Genomic DNA, 21,135 nt, shown 5'->3' on the forward strand with positions numbered 1-21,135 from the left:
CCAACATATACACATAGGTGTTTCTATACAGGCATGCACACATATAAACTCACATATGCCTACACACATCCACATACACATTCATGTGTCTACATGCACACTTTCACACACACAGTCATATGTGCCCACACACAAAAAGGCTCTCATAGAAAGGTGAAAGCAACATAAATACAAAAATCTCCAAGCTGTCCCTAGATTCAGAATTTGACATTGTCAATTGTGGAGTCCTTGGAAAGATTTAAACGGAGATGCAGATGATCAAATAAACTCAGAATAAAATGGTTCTGGATTTAGTCACATACTAGAGATGAGGGAAAGTCCTAGACTAGAAACCACATTGATTCTTCTGTCACTACCTGGTGATGTGACCTCTGACGACTTGCTAGAATTTTCCTGACTGTCTTCATTATTATCACTATGGGATGATATTTTCTTACTGTAGGTTCGAAATAAGAGCACATAAAAGTAATTTTAAAGTAGTATGCATTCTATAGCGGTTCACATTTCAAGTGGAAGCCTTCATCCATTTGTTCTAAAACCTAAAATACTTTTAGGCATAGACCTTAATAGACATAGTTCTGAAAGACAAGACATGGGAGAGACGGGGGAATCCAGGGTTTGAGAAGACATAAAGTTCTTGCCTCTCCTTCAGGCTGCACTGGGTTACTACCTAACATTGCTGATGGCATAAGGTGCCAGTAATTGGCATTATGTACTCAGACTGATCAGTAATAATCCACCGAAACTAGAGAAAATCTATTTACAAGCATTTAATTTTTGAAATGAAATTTCAAAGTGCAATCATGGTCTTCACTAACGGCAAAGGCACAGTTAATTCAAGCTAGTTTCAACCAGATATAGAAAAATACAAAAATAGATCACCCTGTTTATTCCAAGAAAAATAATACAAAGTATCCATTGAATAATTATTACTTGGTAAAAGACCTATCTCTATTCTGAGAAAAGAACAAAATAAATAAAAATAGAGATTTGCTTTACCTACAAAAATTTCAAGTTATATATAAGGAAGAAGCTTAAACAATTGCTAATCCAAACAAATAAGGAGGAAAGAAGACATAAAGTGAAAAATATTGTGAACTAGGAGAAAGAAAGTTATATTCTTATTTCATTGGTAAAAAATGTGCCTTGGGATGTCATTTAATTATTTTGATCTCAAAGCCCTAAGTTATAAAACATACATAATATACAAAAAAAAAGTCTCTCTTCTCAAAAACTATTCTTTATCCGGTATCTCTAGCTTTACTAATTGCACGTTATTCTCCTGGTTAGCCAGAATTACAGAATTAGACTCCAGAGCCATTCTTTTTTTTTTTTTTTTTGAGACGGAGTTTCGCTCTTGTTACCCAGGCTGGAGTGCAAAGGCGCGATCTCGGCTCACCGCAACCTCCGCCTCCTGGGTTCAAGCAATTCTCCTGCCTCAGCCTCCTGAGTAGCTGGGATTACAGGCACGCGCCACCATGCCCAGCTACTTTTTTGTGTTTTTTTTAGTAGAGACGGGGTTTCACCATGTTGACCAGGATGGTCTTGATCTCTCGACCTCGTGATCCACCCACCTCGGCCTCCCAAAGTGCTGGGATTACAGGCTTGAGCCACCGCGCCCGGCCAGAGCCATTCTTAATTCCTAACTCCTGCTCACTCTGGCCACTATGAATGAGCAATCTCTTGATTATTCCACATTCCTGATGCTCACCTCCACTCGAAATCCTCACAACTGTTTGTCTGGGCTATAGTCAAGACCCTGGGTGTTCTCTCAGCCTTGTGTGGCTCCATAGTTCAAGCCACTGGCTCACTGCTAGCTTGCAGATTAACCTCATACTGAGCTGTGGGTGTGTTCACTAACTTGAGAGAAGCTTTTCCTGACTCCATTAAGTGAAATGCTGTTATTTTTTATGATAACTTTAGGCCTATCTGAAAGCTTGCTCTCAAATGTCTTTCTGAAAGTATACCTTGATTCAACTTTTTTTCTTGAAATCCCCTATGATCCAACCAAATTATCTACTGATTTATTCTAAATACTCCTTTTAGATGTCCACTTATAGAAAAATGGAACAACACAGATTAGATTCACTCTTCTAGCAGAACAACGAAGACACTGGATGCAATGGTTTTAGAGGCAGTGGACAGTAGGCAACAAAAGCAGTAATCTGCAAAACAAATAAGGTAGGCCAACGCATGTATCAGTTTTTCCCTTGGAGAAAATTACAAGATCAAGAAAACAGAATGGAGAGTCCAGGTGATGCTTGGAAGTGTCCCTGAATTGAGGAGATGAAACTGGGAGACTGGGGTGGACCAGGCAGCTAGAATTTACAAGGCCAACTACCAGAAAGGAGAGAGCTGCCCCCAAAATGTGTTCCAGAAATACACAAATGGAATTTGTAAACTATCTACTGATCAGTTCTTGAACTATCTACTGATCAGGACCTGTGTGCAGAGAAACTACTGAGGCCAAGTAAATAGCCATGACCCCCAAATTAAAGGAAACAATACCTGGAACTCACACAGGTCTAGACATAATTCCCTTTCCCACCACCCAGAGTAAAACAAGTCTAATTTTTCTTTTTATGGATTCTATTTTGGTGTCAAGTCAAAGAACTCCCTGCCTAACCCTAGATCTTAAATATTTTTTTTCTTTCTGAAATTGTTGTAGTTTTATGTTTTACCTTTAAGACTGATGCATGCTGAGTTAACTTTTGTGAAACAAGTGAGACTTAGGCCAAGGTCTGCATGTTTGCTATGGATGTCCAACTGATCCAGCACCATTTGTGGAAAAGGGTACCTTTCTCTGCTAAATAGTTTTTACACCTTTGTCTGAAGAGGGTTGGACATGTTGAAGTGGATCTCTTTCTTGCCTGCATATTCTCTTTCTTTGCCCTATTGCACTGTCTGGGAATTCTGTCACTATAATGAATAAAGATGGTGAGAGGGAATACCCTTGAGTGGTTTCTGACTTTAGTGGAAAAGCAGTCAGTTTTTCAGCATCAAAGAGAGTGTTGGGTTTAGGATTTGTTTATTCTTCTAAATGTAAAAACTCTTTAAGAAATTGAGGACGTGTCTTTCATTTCTATTATTCTGAATTTTATTATCAATGGGCGTTAACTTTCGTCAAATGTTTTTGTCTCTATAAACTTAGGTAATTACATGTTTTGTCTTCTTTATCCTGTTAATATGGTAGACTACACTGGTTAATTTTTAAATAGCAAACCAGCCTTGCTTCACTAGAAGAGATTCTATTAGATTGTGTTGTGTAATCTGTTTTATATATTGTGAGATTCTATTGGATAATAATATTTCATTAAGAATTTCTGTTTCTATATTAAGAAGGGATATTGGTTTGTCGTTTTTCATTGTCGCTATTCTATCTTCGGTTGTAGCATCATGTCAATCCTAGGTTTATAAAATGAATCTTTTTTCTGAATGAAAATTTGTGTAGAATTGGCAGTAGTTCTTTTTAAAGAATTTGGTAGAATTTCCCAGTGACAGTATCTGGGCCTGAAGATTTATTTTTTTTCAAAAGCAATTTTTACTTTAGTCAATTATCTTTTTCACCTCTGCAGATTGATCATATAATTTTTTTCTCTGATTAACATGCTATTATTTTAATAAAACGACGTAAAATAAATATGAGATACATATTTATATCTGGGGAGAAAAAGAGAGAGTATATCTCTTTTCAATGTGAAAGTGATTACTTTGATAGCCTGAGAGAAGTGGAACTAGAAACTAAAGATAGGGCTAGAGAGTTTTCATTGTATACTCTTTGTAAATCTTAAATTTTAAGCTATGTCAATTTACCACCTATTCAAAAAATAACATTAACAGTAAAATTTAATTTCTTTTAAATTAATTCCTAATTTTAAGTGGATTTTTCTATCCAGGTTGTTTTCATTTTGTGGTTTCATTGTTATTGTAACATATTTTCTAGAATATGTTTACATTTTATAGGTTTTAAGCTTAGTATTATGGTCATTTTGTGTGATTGATTAACCATTAGTAATAAAATATGCTATCTGCAAAGTACAGATTTTAACCTATATCACTAAGTCTACTTTAATTAGATGTTCTGTAATCTTATTTATTTTTTGTCCACTTGCTCTGTTATTAATTGACCAAGAAGAATTAAAAGGTTCTATTTGACAGTGTTTTTCTCTTGATTTTGGGGGGGTTTCACTTATAACTTTTACTTAGGCTATGCTGTTGGTACATAAATAGTTAATACTGTAATATTATTAACTGTGTCCCATAATATAACATTTTCGTTGTTGTTTTCTTGCTTAATTCTACCTTTCCTAAAATTTAAGGTAAAAATTTACTTTAAAATATTTTAAAATTAATTTAAAATTTTATTTTTGAATTTCACTGGCATATTTTACCCCTTTTTTATTTTTAATCTTTTTCAGTCATTTTGGTGATTTCTTCTTCACAATATTGAATTGGGTTTGCTTGTGATACAGTTTAAAATATTTCATCTTTTAATAGGAAAATTTTGTCTATCTAAATATAGCTATGACAAATACAATTTTGTTCTAGCGTTATGTTTTATGTTACACTTCCTGCTTTTAGAGATTTTGAATATATTTAATATCTGGTCTACTTCTCTAATAAGAAGGCTGGCTGGGCATGGTGGCTCACGTCTATAATCCCAGCACTTTGAGAGGCCAAGGAGTGCAGAACACAAGGTCAAGGGTTTGAGACCATCCCGGCCACCATCGTGAAACGTCATCTCCACTAAAAACACAAAAATTATCCAGGCATTGTGGTGCATGTCTGTAGTCCCAGCTACTCAGGAGGCTGAGGCAGGAAAATCTCGAATCTGAGAGGTGGAGGTTGCAGCGACCTGAGATTGTGCCACTGTACTCCAGCCTGGGTGACCTTGAAACTCCATCTAAAAATAGCCAAAAAACAAAAAGAGGGCCAGGTGCAGTGGCTCACGTCTGTAATCCCAGTACTTTGGGAGGCTAGGGTGTGCAGATCATGAAGTCAAGAGGTAGAGACCGTGCTGGCCAACATAGTGAAACCCTGTCTCTTCTTAAAAAAATACAAAAATTAACTGGGAGTGGTGACACGTGCCTGTAGTCTCAGAACTCAGGAGGCTAAGGTGGGAGAATCACTTGAATCCAGGAGGCAGAAATTGCAGTGAGCTAAGATCACACCGCCGCACTCCAGTCTGGCAACAGAACCAGACTCCATCTCAAAAAAAAAAAAAAAAAAGAAGAAGGTTTATACTTTTGTTGTAGTGGTTATTTTTATAACTATAACTGTATGTAACATACGTAACATTCTTGTGGTATGCCATTAAATGTCCCTCCTTGAATTCACCTTCCTGTGTAGTTCCCTCCCACAGTGGTTTTAGATCTGGTCATGTGACTTACTAGGTCTGTGGAATTTCAACAAATGTGAAGCAATCAGAGGCCTGAAAAGCACTTCTTCAGCAGTGTGTGCCCTCTTTTGTTGTGTATATGCCATGTTAGGAAGCCCAGGGTACCTTAATGGAGGTAGCGAACATATGGAATAACTTCCTACAGATACGTAAGAGATCTCAATAAAAACCAAAAGATGAACTGCCCAGCTGATCCCCACTCAAACGACTGATGCTCAAATATATGAGAAACAGAAGGGCAATTGTCTTAAATTTTGGGGTAGACTGGTATATTAGTTGGTTTTCATGCTGCTGATAAAGACTGACACAAAACTGGGAACAGAAAAAGGTTTAACTGGACTAGTAGTTCCACACGGCTTGGGAGGCCTGAGCATTATGGCAGGAGGTGAAAGGCATTTATTCATATATATATATATATATATATGAATTTATATTTATTCATATATATATAATTATATATATATAATTGAATTTTAGGTTCTGGGGTACACGTAAAGAACATGCTGGATTGTTGCATAAGTACATACATGGCAATGTGGTCTGCTGCCTCCATCCCCATCACCTATATCTAGCATTTCTCCCCATGTTATCCCTCCCCAACTCCCTACCCCTCACTGTCCCTCCCCTAGTCCCCCCACACAAACCTCAGTGTGTGCTGCTGCCCTCCCTGTGTCCATGTGTTCTCATTGTTCAACACCCACCTATGAGTGAGAACATGTGGTGCTTGATTCTCTGTTCCTGTGTCAGTTCGCTGAGAATGATGGTTTCCAGCTTCATCCATGTCCCTACAAAGGACACATACTCACCATTTTTTATGGCTGCATAGTATTTCATGGTGTATATGTGCCACATTTTCCCTGTCCAGTCTATCGTCAATAGCCATTTGGATTGGTTCCAAGTCTTTGCTATTGTACACAGGGCTGCAATGAACATACATTTGCATGTGTCTTTATAGCAGAATGATTTATAGTTCTTTGGGTATATACCCAGTATGTACCCAACAATGTAAAAGTGTTCATATGTAAATTAGTTTAACCATTGTGGGGAGGGACAACATGGGGAGAAATGGCAGATATAGTATGTGCCTAAAGTAAAATAAATAAATAAATAAATAATATAGAGTTCTTACAAATCAATATGTAAAAGACTCCAATCGATTTTGATAAAAATGATGTTCACTTTCCAAATAATAAAGTTGTTTATACTCGTGAAAACATACACAATTATACTGACAATTAAATAAACAAATTTAATACATAACAAACCATTTTTTACAGATTAAGCAGTCTTAGACCAAAATTTTTATATACCTTTGAAGAGACACAAAAACAACTATGTGCCAATGCCCTGTTGGTATGAAGTGTGACCTGAAATACATAAAACTTTTCCCAAGGAAAGATTATGATATCTACCATTTCAATTATGTATTCCCAGTAAACTAGTTATTCTACTTATAGAAATTTATGCTAGATATACATGGGCACAAAAGTATAAATGCAAATAATTTTTTCACATTGTCTATAATTGAAACAATCAAGGCAAATCTAGGTACCTACCAATATAGCATTAAAGAAATTATAAACATAAGTAAAATTATATTTAAAATAAAATCAAGCTAAAGTTACATAAGGTGTGTGTGTATGTGTGCATATGAGTTTTTAATGATAAATGAGAAATTCTGAAAGATGCCTCCGTATTGGGTTATTGCTAGGACAGTGCAATGGGATAATACTGTCACTGTATAACCATTTGCATTGTTTGAAAATTTTAATTCAAAAATGCTTAGCCAGAAACATTGTAGTTTTCACAACTGAGTTTATCTACATCAACCATTTAAGTTTTCATATCATGATTATTGTCAACAATTTATGGTAGCATTGTACAGTTTCAATTATTCATTATTCATAATTATTTATTATCATCAGTGTAGCTGATGTAACTCTATTTCTTTAAATGGTGATACAAAACATTTTGCACTGTTACTATTTATGTTTCAGAGTTCCCACTAGCTTGAGCTTGCTTTTCATCTTCACATACCAGAAATAACCATGCTTTTTCTTTCTTACTTCCCAAACACACAGTTGTGACGTGATGAGAGTAATATTCCCCTGGAGGGGTTGAGGTGCTGGCATCCTTAAAACCAAAAGCCTCGGCTCCTGCAAATGACAGGAAAGAGCAATTTCTTACTAAAGTCATTAGTAAGAATCTTGTTTGTGATTTTGTTGAATGGTAAGTTTTTATACCTAGTCACAACCTTAAAGTATTTTGAAAATTGAAATAAAATTGAAAATAAGGTTTTTTGAAATTGAAACAAGCAGGAAATGTAAACATGTAAAACACTGTAGTCGTAAATGGGATCGTGTTTATACAAACAGAAGATTTATATTGGCAACACAAATTAGAGGGCATTTAGTCAGGGGATGTGCTGATTCCTATTTACTAAGTGGCTTTGGATTTAGTCTGAAGTTGTTTTCTCCATTTGGTTTCAATGCATAAGGCAATCATTAGACCTGTATGATAAGCTGAATTCCTCCCTATCATAGTGAAGCAATGTTTATTAATAACCCATCAAGTGAGGTACTAGGTACACTAGTTTCTTCTCACAAAAAGGGCATAATATTCGAAGTAAGTTTTGTTTTGCTTTTAACTAAAGGCAATTTTTCTGATTCTGATGTTTTTTTCCAATGGGCTCAGCCCCACAGAGACACAGTTCTAGGCACTGAATCACAGTCCTGAATTAATAGACATTATCTCTGCCCTTAGGGAGTTTATAGTCTCTGAGAAAGCAACCCCTGAACATACAATTTTGTGTGTAAGTAACAAATATTACACAATAAAACATATGTGATATTAGATCACCATTTCTAAATTTACTTGAGTTACCCTATTTTTCCCTACTGACCCCACTGTTCTATCTTTTCTTCTTTATTTTTGTCATCTCCAGTTTTGTCTCAATACCTTATGCTTCAGTCTTCACCATTTCATTGACTACTGTTTTGGCTTTGCATTTTTTACTTAATCAAATGTATTCCTTCAAGCTTTTCTTGTCTCTGTTCCTCTTACCACAATGCTTACCACCCAGTGTGATCACTCAGACCACAGGCTCTCCGCCATAAGATAGAAGAGCTTGTGATGCCAGTGATGATGAACTTTAGAACGGCCATGAAAAATTTTGGAAACTGAAATAAGAACGATGTCATGAAGAATTAGAGTAATGCTGTAGAAAAGTTTCTGAGAAGGGAGGAAAATGGAGGGAAGTGAGACATGATTAAGATGTAGGTAAACCGGAACAAAGGCTTTCCTGGCTCAAAATGCTCATGAAGAAATTCATGGGGAAGAAAAGCACAAAGCATGCTTGAAAGAAAGCAAGTAAGCAAACTAATTCGATTGAGTAATCTTCATGGAAAAGATTAGAGAGGGTTAAACTGCAAATGAGAAATGAAAAAGAATAAAGGAACTTATATGGCTTATTTTTACACTTCCTGATATAATATTCTAAATGTGTATATATATATGTGTATCAGAACAAACAAGGAAAAAAAGCACAGACTCTTTGAGAAAATTGCTGTCACCAAAATATCCTGCAAATCTTCACACTACTCCATTAACTAATGCAACTTGCATCTTCAACCTAATGTAAAACTTGAAAATCAAATAGACTTTCATTTGCCGAAACAAAGTCATTGAATTCATTTTTACATCGCATTTATTTCAATAGTTTACTGAAGGAACTGACTTTAAATATCAGAAACAAGGAGAATAAATTTTTAAAAGTAAATCAACAATGAGAACAGGAAATAGCAACACATTTTATGTTTGGTATAACATTCTCTGCTATTATATTACAAGCATATTAACTTTTTCTGGCTGCAAATTTCAGTTCACTCTTATAATCAAAGCTCTTTATCATTGCCCTTGTTGGATGTTATTCAGGGGTCATAAGAAGATCCTTGAAATTTTATTTGGTTATTTTTAAAATGTCCAATATCAAGAAAAGAAAAACAACTCTTTTCATTAGATATCATTATATGCTATGGCCGGAAGGTCTTACCAGCAAATGCTGTAGGTATTTTCCCATATTGTGAGATTTATAAGTCACATTTATCCCATGATAATAGGTATGCCTTGCTTGTGTCCCTAAAGTGTCATACCATTGTATTTTTCCTTTCACTAAGAGTTTTCCTAATAAGTATCTCCTCCCGTGGAGTGATGAGAAGTCAAACTCATTCATGATGTCAGGAGAGAAGAGCTCCACGTTTATCAGAAAGGGATAAAAGGCAGCTTCCAATTTGGATCAAGATGGAAAATTGTGCTACAACTGCCTACACTGTCCATCACAGCAAGCCTGGAGACATTGGAAAATAAATAAATAAGGTGTCAGAATGAATGTAAACTAGAAGAAAACAGAAATACTTGGAAAACTGAAGATACGTGGGTCTTGTTATACAGAAAAATGGTGGCTGGAAGAACAGAGCTAGAGCCTAACAGACCTGAACAGGGCCTGACCCCCGCTTGGGTAGGAAACCTGTAGCAGTTTGGAGCTACACCCTCTGCCTTCTGACAGAGCACCCTGGGCAAGAGCTGATTGAAGCCCCATACTCCCACACCCCCACACCCCCATGGCTTTTTATCACACAGTATGTGAGGACACTGATTGCTGTTGCTGGCCAGGTAAACACTCAGAATAGTGAGGCATACAAATAAATACATGGGTATGATATTACCTGAAGGTTCACCTTGTACATGTTCCTGGTTTGAGAGCGGTAGTGTCACCCAGATGCAGGAAGACAGTGACAGAACAAGGCTACAGAAGGAATAGGTGCACATAGAATAGCGATTGTATAGCTATACAACTTCTTTTGGACCTGGCAATTGAGACTAAAGATGGGTGTTATCAGACAAGAATAGTGTCTTGGGACACAAGAGGAAGACACCCTGGGTGCAAAAAATTTCATGAAAAATTAAAACGGTTGAGCTTACAATACAGTACTTCGTTCAGACATCTGTCTTGCTCTTCAGCCCCCACTTTGACCAAGAGAGAGGAGGAAAAGTCTAGACAACCAACCGTCTCAAGAGAACACATCTGAGCTTGGGACAAAAACAATCATACAGTATTGATGAAGCTCAAACATTGAGAAAGAAAAGAAAAAAGAGGCCTCTCTGTAACAGAAGAGGGGAGTATTGGAGGAGGCATTTAAAACAAGCATTATTATTATTTCAGAAAGATATAGAGGCACCTGCAAACATCAAGTAGAACAAGCTGTTATGGATAAGAAACATTTGGGAGATACTGGACACGAAAAGTAACACTTTTGAAAGAATTCACGAACACCTATTAGCTGCCTCTCTAGCACATAGTATCTACTATGCCCAGTGGCCTATGATTCCTATTGGCTTCTGTGTGGTTCTCAAATAACATGGCCTTGGATAACTAATGAATATGTGTTGTCTCCCTTGCTACAGTGATTGATTTGTGTGTTGATATGTAATCTAAAGCTGTCAAATCAAAATGACTGTCACATTCCCCCAGGGACTTGTGAGACACAGATGCTTCTCACTTGCTCTGGATGATGTGGTGTGAAGCCTAAAACCATTTTTCTGCCATGATTGAAGTTAGCCTGAGCATAAAGTCTACACATGAAGATCAGATGTGAGCCCTGATGATACTACAGCTGAAGACTGTTACATTTTGGTTGCACATGCTGTCAAGTTTTCATCTTTAAGATAATTTTTTTTATACTTGCAAAGAAAGTGCTCAAATGATAATAATAGGTTGAATTATAGAATAGATGAACTAAAAATAGATTTTCTTTTCAAAAAGAAAATTAATGAGCTTAATCGTAGGATTAAGAATATTTTTCCAAAAGCAGCATAAGGAAATAAAGAATGAAAAGTATAAAATATAAGTCAGAAAAAACGTTAAAGCAAAAATGTCAAACTGTCTAAAGAAAGGAATTAGTAACAAATGATTTTTAAATCAATATTTGTGTTTTTAAAAGATATTAGATTTCGATTCCCTTAAAAAGCTTGGCACTCTCTAAAGTCTTTCAGTAAGAGTGTAAAGAGTGCCAAGCTTTTTAGAATTGAGAGATCCTCTGCAGTATCATGCAAGGGTCCAGAAAATGCATAATACAGAGACTTTCTCTGATAAAACTTTTCTGAGAAGAGTTACAATAATGCATTAAATGATTCCATGAGAAAACAAGAAGGAGAATCAAAAGTTGGAAAAGAAATTACCATATTGAACAACAGATGATATTGAGTGATGCACCATTTTGTACCAACAAGAAAAAAAAAACAGATAAAGCTGTGACAACATGCTTTCCTCCCAAGTTTATATTCTGAGGGATACGTATTTAAAAGTTACAAGTGTTATTTTATTTTATTTACTCATTTATTTATTTATTTATTTATTTAATTATTTATTTAGAGATGGAGTCTTGCTCTGTCGCCAGGCTGGAGTGCAATGGCGCAGTCTCGGCTCACTGCAACCTCTGCCTCCTGGGTTCAAGTGAGTCTTCCCCTTCAATCTCCCAAGTAGCTGACACCAGAGGCACGTGCCACCATGCCCGGCTAATTTTTGTATTTTTAGTAGAGACAAGGTTTCACCATGTTGGCCAGGAAGGTCTCAATCTCTTGCTCTCGTGATCTGCCCACCTCGGCCTCCTAAAGTGCTGGGATTCCAGGCATGAGCCACCACGCCCAGCCACAAGTACTATTTTTAAATGTGTCTTAGCACACACGAAGTACAAATGGAAGGTATATTTTTGACTACAGGAAAAATAAAACCTAACTATGAATATCTGCAACAATTTGAGATTAAAACTTCAGGCAAAACTATCATTTAAATTGATGGTTTGCGGAGGTAAAAGAGACTGGCAAAATGTTATAAAATTATTGCTTTTTTCATAGGAGAGTATATAGTATTAATAACCTTCAATAACTGGGCAAAATGTGGACACATACATGCTTTAATAAATTAGAAGTAACTATAAAAATTAGAATGTAAAACTTCCAAATCAGTTGTAGAAAAAGAAAGAAAATAAATCTATCTAACAATAGTCAGAAAAAGAAATAAAGCAAAGAGAAAACATATTAATTAAAAAAAATATATGAGGAAAAGTAGCAGAAATAGGTTTACTTTTATCTGGCTTTATGATATACATATATAGACAGATTAACCCAATAAAAGAAACATTTATTAGTTTTAATAAAATAAGACTAATAATATGTGTTTTAAAAGATGAAGAAAATAGTGTGGCAAGACTGAAAAAAAAGAGATGGGAAAAATATAATTAACAAATGTTAAAATAATACCAGCTGTTCATTTTATTATAACAAAATAGTATTCAAATAAAAGTGAAAGTTTGACAGAAAATAGTGCATAGTGATTTCAGGAAAAATGATACCAAGCAGATACACTATTCATTACCTTATATTATATAATTATGTAGCCTTGAACTATGTGATATATCAAACAACAAAGTAACAAAGATACATAAGCTACAAATGTACTTGGAAATTTTACACACACATATAAACATATCCACACACACATATCTCAGAACACAGTTCTCAAAGTTGTGCTAGTTTATAGATTTGAGCAGCATGCTTTGCTTAGCAAGTGTAATCCTCTGGATACATTATACAATTCTTATACTATTCATTAAGACTCCATATTTCTCTCAAAAGCATGTAGACTAGTGAAATCATTCATACAGAAAATCTCAATACGTTTTAATGTACAAACTACTTTTTCTGACAACAATCCAATTAATCTGAAAATCAGTGTCAGATAGATAACAAAAATCATTTTCAAGTTGAGAAAATTAAAAATCATTCCTTCATCTAACTGGTGGGTTAAAGGCGGAATCTTGAGAGCGTTAAGTACTTCATGCGAAATAGCAGTTAGATTTCAAAATATCAGAATGTCTACATAGCGGGAAAAACAGTGATACTAAATGTGTTTATATTTAAGAAAAAAAAGTGGGTGCAGTGGCGAACCCTTAAAATCCCAATATTTTGGTAGGCAGAGGCAGAAGAATTGCTTGAGCCCAGGAGTTTGAGAACAGCCTGGGCAATAGAGAGAGACCCTGTCTCTACAAAAAATAAAAAGATTAGCTCCTGTGGTGGCACATGCCTATAGTCTAAGTCATGTGGATTGCTTGAACCCAGGAGGTCATGGCTACAGTGAGCCATAATCTCACCATTTCACTCCAATCTGGGCAACAGAGTGAGATCTTGTCTAGGCAGGAAGGAAGGGAGGGAGGATAAATGAGCTTAAGTATTTGCATTAAGAACGTAAATAAACCGTAAACATAAATTTAAAGCAATTATAAAAATGATCAAGAAATATATCACAAATCCACAAATTAGAAAATAACAAAACAATAAGAATGATCACAACATTTAATAAAATAAGCTTCTGAAAGCACAGATCATTTAAAAACAAGTAAGCATAAAAAGCAATAACAACAAAGAGAAGAGTTACTAAAAAGCAAAAAAGCAAAAGCCAGAAAGAGAGAGAGAAAAAAAAACTAAATGTAAATATAGAAGCAATTTTAAAATAATAGAACATTTTGGGAAAAAATAAGCCACAAACCAAAAATGCACTTAACATGAAAAAATATGGAATAAATCAGGAATAAGAGAACATTTACTGCCAGAATTATAACAAAAAAGTTATAGAGAATGAATTTTAAAACTAAATTAATAAAAGTCATTAAAACATGAAATGATCATCAACAATCTTCCACTACCACCCCACCTCCAAAATTCCCAGGTCTAAATGGCTTACAAGTAGATTTTCCCATACTTCAAAAAACAAAGTCACACTCACAAATCCATGAGCATATGAGGCAAAATGTAATTTCATGTAGGCTTTTCTCAAATGCAGAATCAAATAAATAATTATATTCCTATCAATCATTTTATCTCATGAAATTAGCAGGTTAAAGTAGAAAAACACAAAATCACATCACAGAGGTCAAAAAGACATTTAATAACTTCAATACCTATTGTAAATTTAAAATATCTACAGATAAGTAGAAATAGAAGGGAATCTCCTTAACCTGAAAAATGCTATTTACAAAAACCTTACAGCAAACATCACAGGTAATGCAGAAGCTGAAGAAACAATTCATTCAAAGTAAGTAGTAAAACAAGATGCCTTTAATAAAAGAGGATAAAATTATACAAAAGAAATAAAATTACTGTATATGCAGACGATACGATCATGATGACAAGACATTAGAGCTAATTTAAAAATTCAGCAAGATTGTGAGGTAACAAAATAATCTATAAAGTTCTGAAGTGTTTCCCAATAACCATAATGAAAAAGAAAAATTATAAAATACTATATTCAGTATCAACAATATAACAATCACTATAGTATTAAGGAATTTACCTACCACCAAGAGTAAAAGAAGATAAGACCTCTATGGAGAAAAGTTTGTTGCTTTGTTTTCATTTTTTGTTCTATTTTTTAGAGACAGAGCCTTGCTCTGTCACCCAGGCTGGAGTGCAGTGGGTTCAAGTGATACTCCTGCCTTAGCCACCCAAGTAGTTGAAATTACAGGCATGTGTCATCATGCCTGGCTAATTTTTGTATTTTTAGTAGAGACAGGGTTTCATCATATTGACCAGGCTGGTCTCGAACTCCTGGCCTCAAGTGATCCAGCAGCCTTGGCCTCTCAAAGTGCTGGGATAACAGGTGTAAGCCACCATGCCCAGCCTAAAGAAACTTGTTCTATTCACATACACGAAAATCTATAACAAAAGAGATTATACCATGTTTGTATAAAAGAGGGTTTAATGTTATAAAGATGTCATTTCTATACCAACTTAATCTATAGTTTATTGCTCATCCAATAAAATTCCCAATGAATATATTGTGGATTTGAAAAATTCTATTATGAAATATATATGAAATAGTTGGACATAGAATCATGAGTGTAATCTCACTAAAGTTACCTTACCAAATACTCAGACATACTATTAAGTCATGGCAATTTAAATACTTTTTTGGCACCAAAATGAAAAAAATAAAGTAACCAACCTAAAACAGACACACATGTGCATTCAAACCTTTAGTATAATAAATGTCTCATCAAAAATTAGTGCATAAGACAGCTTCTTTGGTGTGCCATGCTATAAGTAGTACAACATTATTTTATTTTTACTACAATGAAAACAAAATGTAAAATGGCAGATGTAAATCCATCTATATAATAATAAAATTAAAAGTAAATGGTTTAAACAGTCTACCAAAAGGTAGATACTAGCCAAATGAATTTAAATATATGTATGTATATATATGATTCAGCTATATACTGTCTTTTGGAGGCAGTTTCATTTCAAAAATGCAAATAGATTGAAAGTAAAATCTGAAATGTTATAAATATACATGTATGTACCATAAAAACAACAAATACAAGAAAGCTGATATTGTTATATTAAGTTCAGACAAAGTAGACATTAAAATCAAAAACATGTCATCAGAGATTTAAAAAAAGAACCATATAATAGCAATAAATTGAACAATCTATCAGGAAGATATAATAATTATAAACATATATGCACCTAAACAGAGTCTCAAAATTATGAATTAAAAAACTGACATAAACAAAGTGAAAAATAGACATTACAACAATAGACACTTTAATATCATACTATCAATAAAGAATAGATCAACAAGGCAGAATATCAAAAAGTAAAACTGAGAAATGGAAAAACACTGTAAACCAACTAGACTTAATAAATACCTAGATAATTTTTAACCAAGCACAGAAAAATATACCTTCTACTCCTAAACACGTGAAACACTGATGATAAACCATATGCTAGTCCTTAAAATAAACTTCAATGAATATTTAAAATAACAAAATTATGTGAAATATATTTGCATACTACAGTGAAATGAAATTTAAAAAAAGATGAAAATTTGAAAAATTAATTATGTGAAAATTAAACAATACATTTTGGAATTTCAAAGAAGAGCTTAGGTTAAAAATTAGCACTAATGAAATTAATGATAATTTTAATACAGCATGCCAAAATTTTTGTGATACAGCCAAAGCAGTGCAGAGAGGATAACTTATAGCTCTAGAATGTCTATATTTAAAAAATGAAAAATTATCAAATCACTAATTGAATCTTCTACCTTATCAGAAGAAAAAGAATGAAAAATTAAACCTAAACCAAAAATAAGAAAATAAAAATTATGCCATAAGTTAATAAAATAGAGAATAGAAAAACAGGAGAAAATTATTGAAACCAAATGCTAGTTGTTTGAAAACTAAACTCAGCAAACTATTAGCTAGTTTAACCAAAGAACACATTGCAAAAGCTCAAATTACTAGAAACAGGAATGAAAAAGAGAACAATACCAACAACCTTTGCACAAATAAGAGGAATTATAAACAAATACTTTGAAAAATTCATGGCTATAAATTAGATAACTTAGATAAAATAAACAAATTATTAAAAGGAGATAAACTACTGAAACTGATTCAAGGTTCACTGGTTATTTCTATCAAACACTTAAATAATTAACATTGTGTTGAAAAGCTCTTCCAAACAGAAGAGAATGGGACACTTTCCAACTCATTATATGAAGCCAGTGTTATCCTGATACCAAAACTACACAAATATACCATGATAAAATAAATAAATAAATTTTTTTAAAAAACTACAAAACATTATCTCTTATGTATGTAGAAAACAGAAATCTTCAACACAATACTCATTTTTAGAAAACTACAAACCATTATCTCTTATGTATGTAGAAAACAGAAATCTTCAACACAATGCTAGCTAACCAAATCTGGCAACATAGAAAAATTTCTATTAAACACTTAAATAATTAACTTTAATTCTTCAAAATCTCTTCCAAACAGTGATGAGAATGGAACACTTTCCAACTCATTATATGAAGCCAGTGTTATCCTGATACCGAAAGTACACAAATATACCATGATTTAAAAAACACACACACACACAAACTATTATCGCTTATGTATATAGAGAACAGAAATCTTCAACACAGTACTAGCTAATGCATTATAACTAAGTGGGATCTATCCCAAAGATACAAGGGTAATGTAACATCTGAAGAATCACGTAAATAGAATCAGAAACCAAAGGCATGGTATCATCTAAACAGCTGTGGAAAACATGCTTCATGATAACATGCTAAGCAAACTAGAAATAAAAGGGAATTTTCTTAGCCTTGGAAAAGTCGCCTGTGAAAAACCCACAGGTGACCTCACACTTTATAGTGAAAGTCTGGATACTTTCCTCATAAGATCAGGAACAAGACAAGAATGTCTGTTCTTGGCTTTTCTATTCAACAATGTATGTGGGGTACTAGTCAGGGCAGTTGGGAATGAAAGAGAATTAAAAAGCATCTAGATTGTTAAAAAAAAGTTGTAAACCTACCTCTATAGCACATGATAATATATATAGAAAATCCTAAGTGAGCCACTAAAAAACAATTAGAATAAATGAGTTCGTCAAGGAGGCAGGACACAACATCAGTGACCACGAATCAGCAGGATTTCTATACACTTCCAATGAACAATCCAAAAATTAAGAAAGTAATTTCATTTCCAATAGCATCAAAAAGAATAATTAGGAATAAATTTAAGAAAAACACGCAAGACATGTACACTGAGAAATACAAATATTGTTAAAAGAAACTTTTAAATGTCTAAATAAAAAAACAGCTCATGCTCGTGGATGAGAAGACTATTATTGTTAAGATGGCAATATTCTCCAAATTTATCTACAACTTTGATACAACCCCTATCAGAATCCTAGCTGTCTTCTTTGTAGAAATTGATAATTTGACTCTAAAATTTATATGGAATCACAAGGGGCCCACAATAATGAAAACAATCTTATTACAATGCAACAATAATCAAGATGGTATGGTACCCGAGCACAGTGGACATGTAGCTCAGCTGAATAAAATTAAGAGTCAAGAAAAGTTGTGTCTGTTTGATTCTTCTCTCTTTTCTTCTTTATTTCTATATAAAACTTTATATTCTGTATCATATATACTTTTATATAGAGTCTGGCTAGCAGTCTATTTTGTTAATCTTTTCAAAAAACCATCTTCTAGATTCATTGATTTTTTGAAGGGTTTTTTGTGTCTCTCCTTTAGTCCTGCTCTGATCTTTGTTATTTCTTGCCTTCTGCTACCTTTTGAGTTTGTTTGCTGTTGCTTCTCTAGTTATTTTCATTGTGATGTTAGGGTGTTGATTTTAGATCTTTCCTGCTTTCTCCTGTGGACATTTAGTGCTATAAGTTTCCCTCTAAACACATCTTTAGCTTGTCCCAGAGATTCTGGTATGTTGTGTCTTTGTTCTTATTGGTTTCAAAGAACTTATTTATTTCTGCCTTAATTTTGTTATTTAACCAGCAGTCATTCAGGAGCTAAGTTTCTCTCAAGTGTGGAAAAAAGTATCTTTATTCCATGTTTTTGATCACATTCTTGTACCCAGCTTCTTGATCACTCATGCTCCGTGAATGAGTGATAATTGTGAGTTGGTTCTTTCAATAATTAAAGAGTTTCTGGCCCAAATACAAACTGCTGTATCCTGACATATTCCTCCCAAGACAAAATCTTCTCTCTATCACATTTGAATCAGATTATAAAACCTTAGAAAATGAGTCAGTTCTTATTTAAGTTAACACAAATTTATAAAACCTTAGAAAATGAGTCAGTTCTTATTTAAGTTAACACAAATTTTCTACAAATTAAAGTCCTAAGAGAAACTTGAAATTTATTTTCAAGGAAGAAAGTGTATATCTAGACCACAGAACCAGAGACTGGGGAGGGTGATGACTGATGTATTTATGCCTTAAAGAAAATGCTCTCCTTTTCTCCAGCATCTTAAATATTGCCTCCCTCAAACATTCCTTCATGTGATTAAACACTCTAGATTTTTCCAAACTCTTTCTCATGCATCAAATTATTTGCTGCACAACACCTGATCAGAGAATGAAACAACACTGTTACAAATAGTGTAGTATATCTTACAGGCTACATGAAGTCAAAAAGACAGAGCCATCGACATGTGCCCAGAGCCTAAATGACAACGTCGTTTTCACTATAACCATGCTGATTCTTTTGTCCTCAAACGTAAATGACATGGACTCGTTTTAGGAGCTTCGTACTTGTCAGTTGTTTTCATCTTGTGCTGTTCAAGTGACAGTTGAGTTTAAGGGAACTTGAAGACATTGAAGAGATGTCAAGGAGGCAGTCAATGTAGGTTTGGTGTATGAGGTCTGTGTTTTATGTATACGGACAAATTTATGTGTTACTGACAGATAAAGGGGGAGGATGGAAGGAGTCTTTAGGGCAGGCGTCCCCAAACTTTGTACACAGGGGGCCAGTTCACTGTCCTTCAGACCATTAGAGGGCCGCCACATACTGTGCTCCTCCTGACCACCAATGAAAGAGGTGCCCCTTCCTGAAGTGTGGCGGGGGGCCGGATAAATGGCCTCAGTGGGCCTCATGCGGCCCGTGGGCCGTAGTTTGGGGACACCTGCTTTAGGGTGTACAATGTTTAATGGCAAGTAAGAGAGGAAGAAGAGAAGATGCCAGTGAAAAACGAGCCAGGGAAGAGTTGGTCCAAGAGCAGAGAGAACTCATATGAAGAAATGGTCAACAAGACCAACTGCTTGTAAGATGTCAAGATTGATGAAGACTAAACATTGTCCGTTACGACTTAGTGATATATGGGAGTCAATGTTGACCTCCCAATTAGGACTTGACAAGACAGATAAAAATGAAGACGGAATAGATAGTAAACAGAGATTACAAGTATAAAAGATTGGTGGTAAAGAGGAAGAAAAAGTTATTCTTATGTTTAGCTAGAGAATAGAGTTTAAAAGTTGTTTTAATTATTTTTAATTTTGTTTTGATGTGTTTTTAAAAAATATTTTTAAGTTAATGTGATGCATTAACTTCAGAAGGAGATGTTTATTATATAAGAGTTGTGGACTTTTCAATAATTTATAATTCCTGGAGAAAAGGACAGGTATTACAATCCATAGAAAAGGAGAAGAAATCACATTTAGGTAAGAAGGTAATAAGTGGTTTGTGTCTAATGTTAACTTTTAAAAATTACTGCCAAGTTAATGCACATATTTTTACTCTTTTCAATCATTACCATAGATTCACCAAAATATACTACTTATCTATCATCTAGTTTACAGATGATAAAACCAAAACCAAGGGAGTCTAACCAATCCAGGGGATAGGAGAAAAGCAAAAGAATCAAAATGTATGTCTGGCCAAAAGCCTAACATAATTTTCCAGACAAGGAGCTGGAAATGTTTTCTTATAAAGGATCAGATAATAAATATTTTGGGTTTCACAGGTCCGATGACCCTATCATAGCTACTCAATGCTGCACTTACAGATTATGCACACACAAATAAAGAGGACTGTGTTCCAGGTTAGACTTTAGTTACAGACTTTAAAATTTGAAATTGATACAATGTCCCGTCATGAAATATTTTTCTTTTGATATTTCTTAACCTTTCTAAAAATGTAGAGATAGCATGGGGAAAAATGACAGATACAGGCGAGGGGACGGAAGGCAGAAAACCACACTGCCATGTGTGTACCTATGCAACAATCTTGCATGTTCTTCACATGTACCCCAAAACCTAAAATGCAATAAAAAAAAAATTTCTAGCTCCTGGACACACAGAAACAGGATTGA

The sequence above is a fragment of the Saimiri boliviensis genome, chromosome 5, assembly GCF_048565385.1.
Source record: "Saimiri boliviensis isolate mSaiBol1 chromosome 5, mSaiBol1.pri, whole genome shotgun sequence".
Lineage (NCBI taxonomy): Eukaryota > Metazoa > Chordata > Mammalia > Primates > Cebidae > Saimiri > Saimiri boliviensis.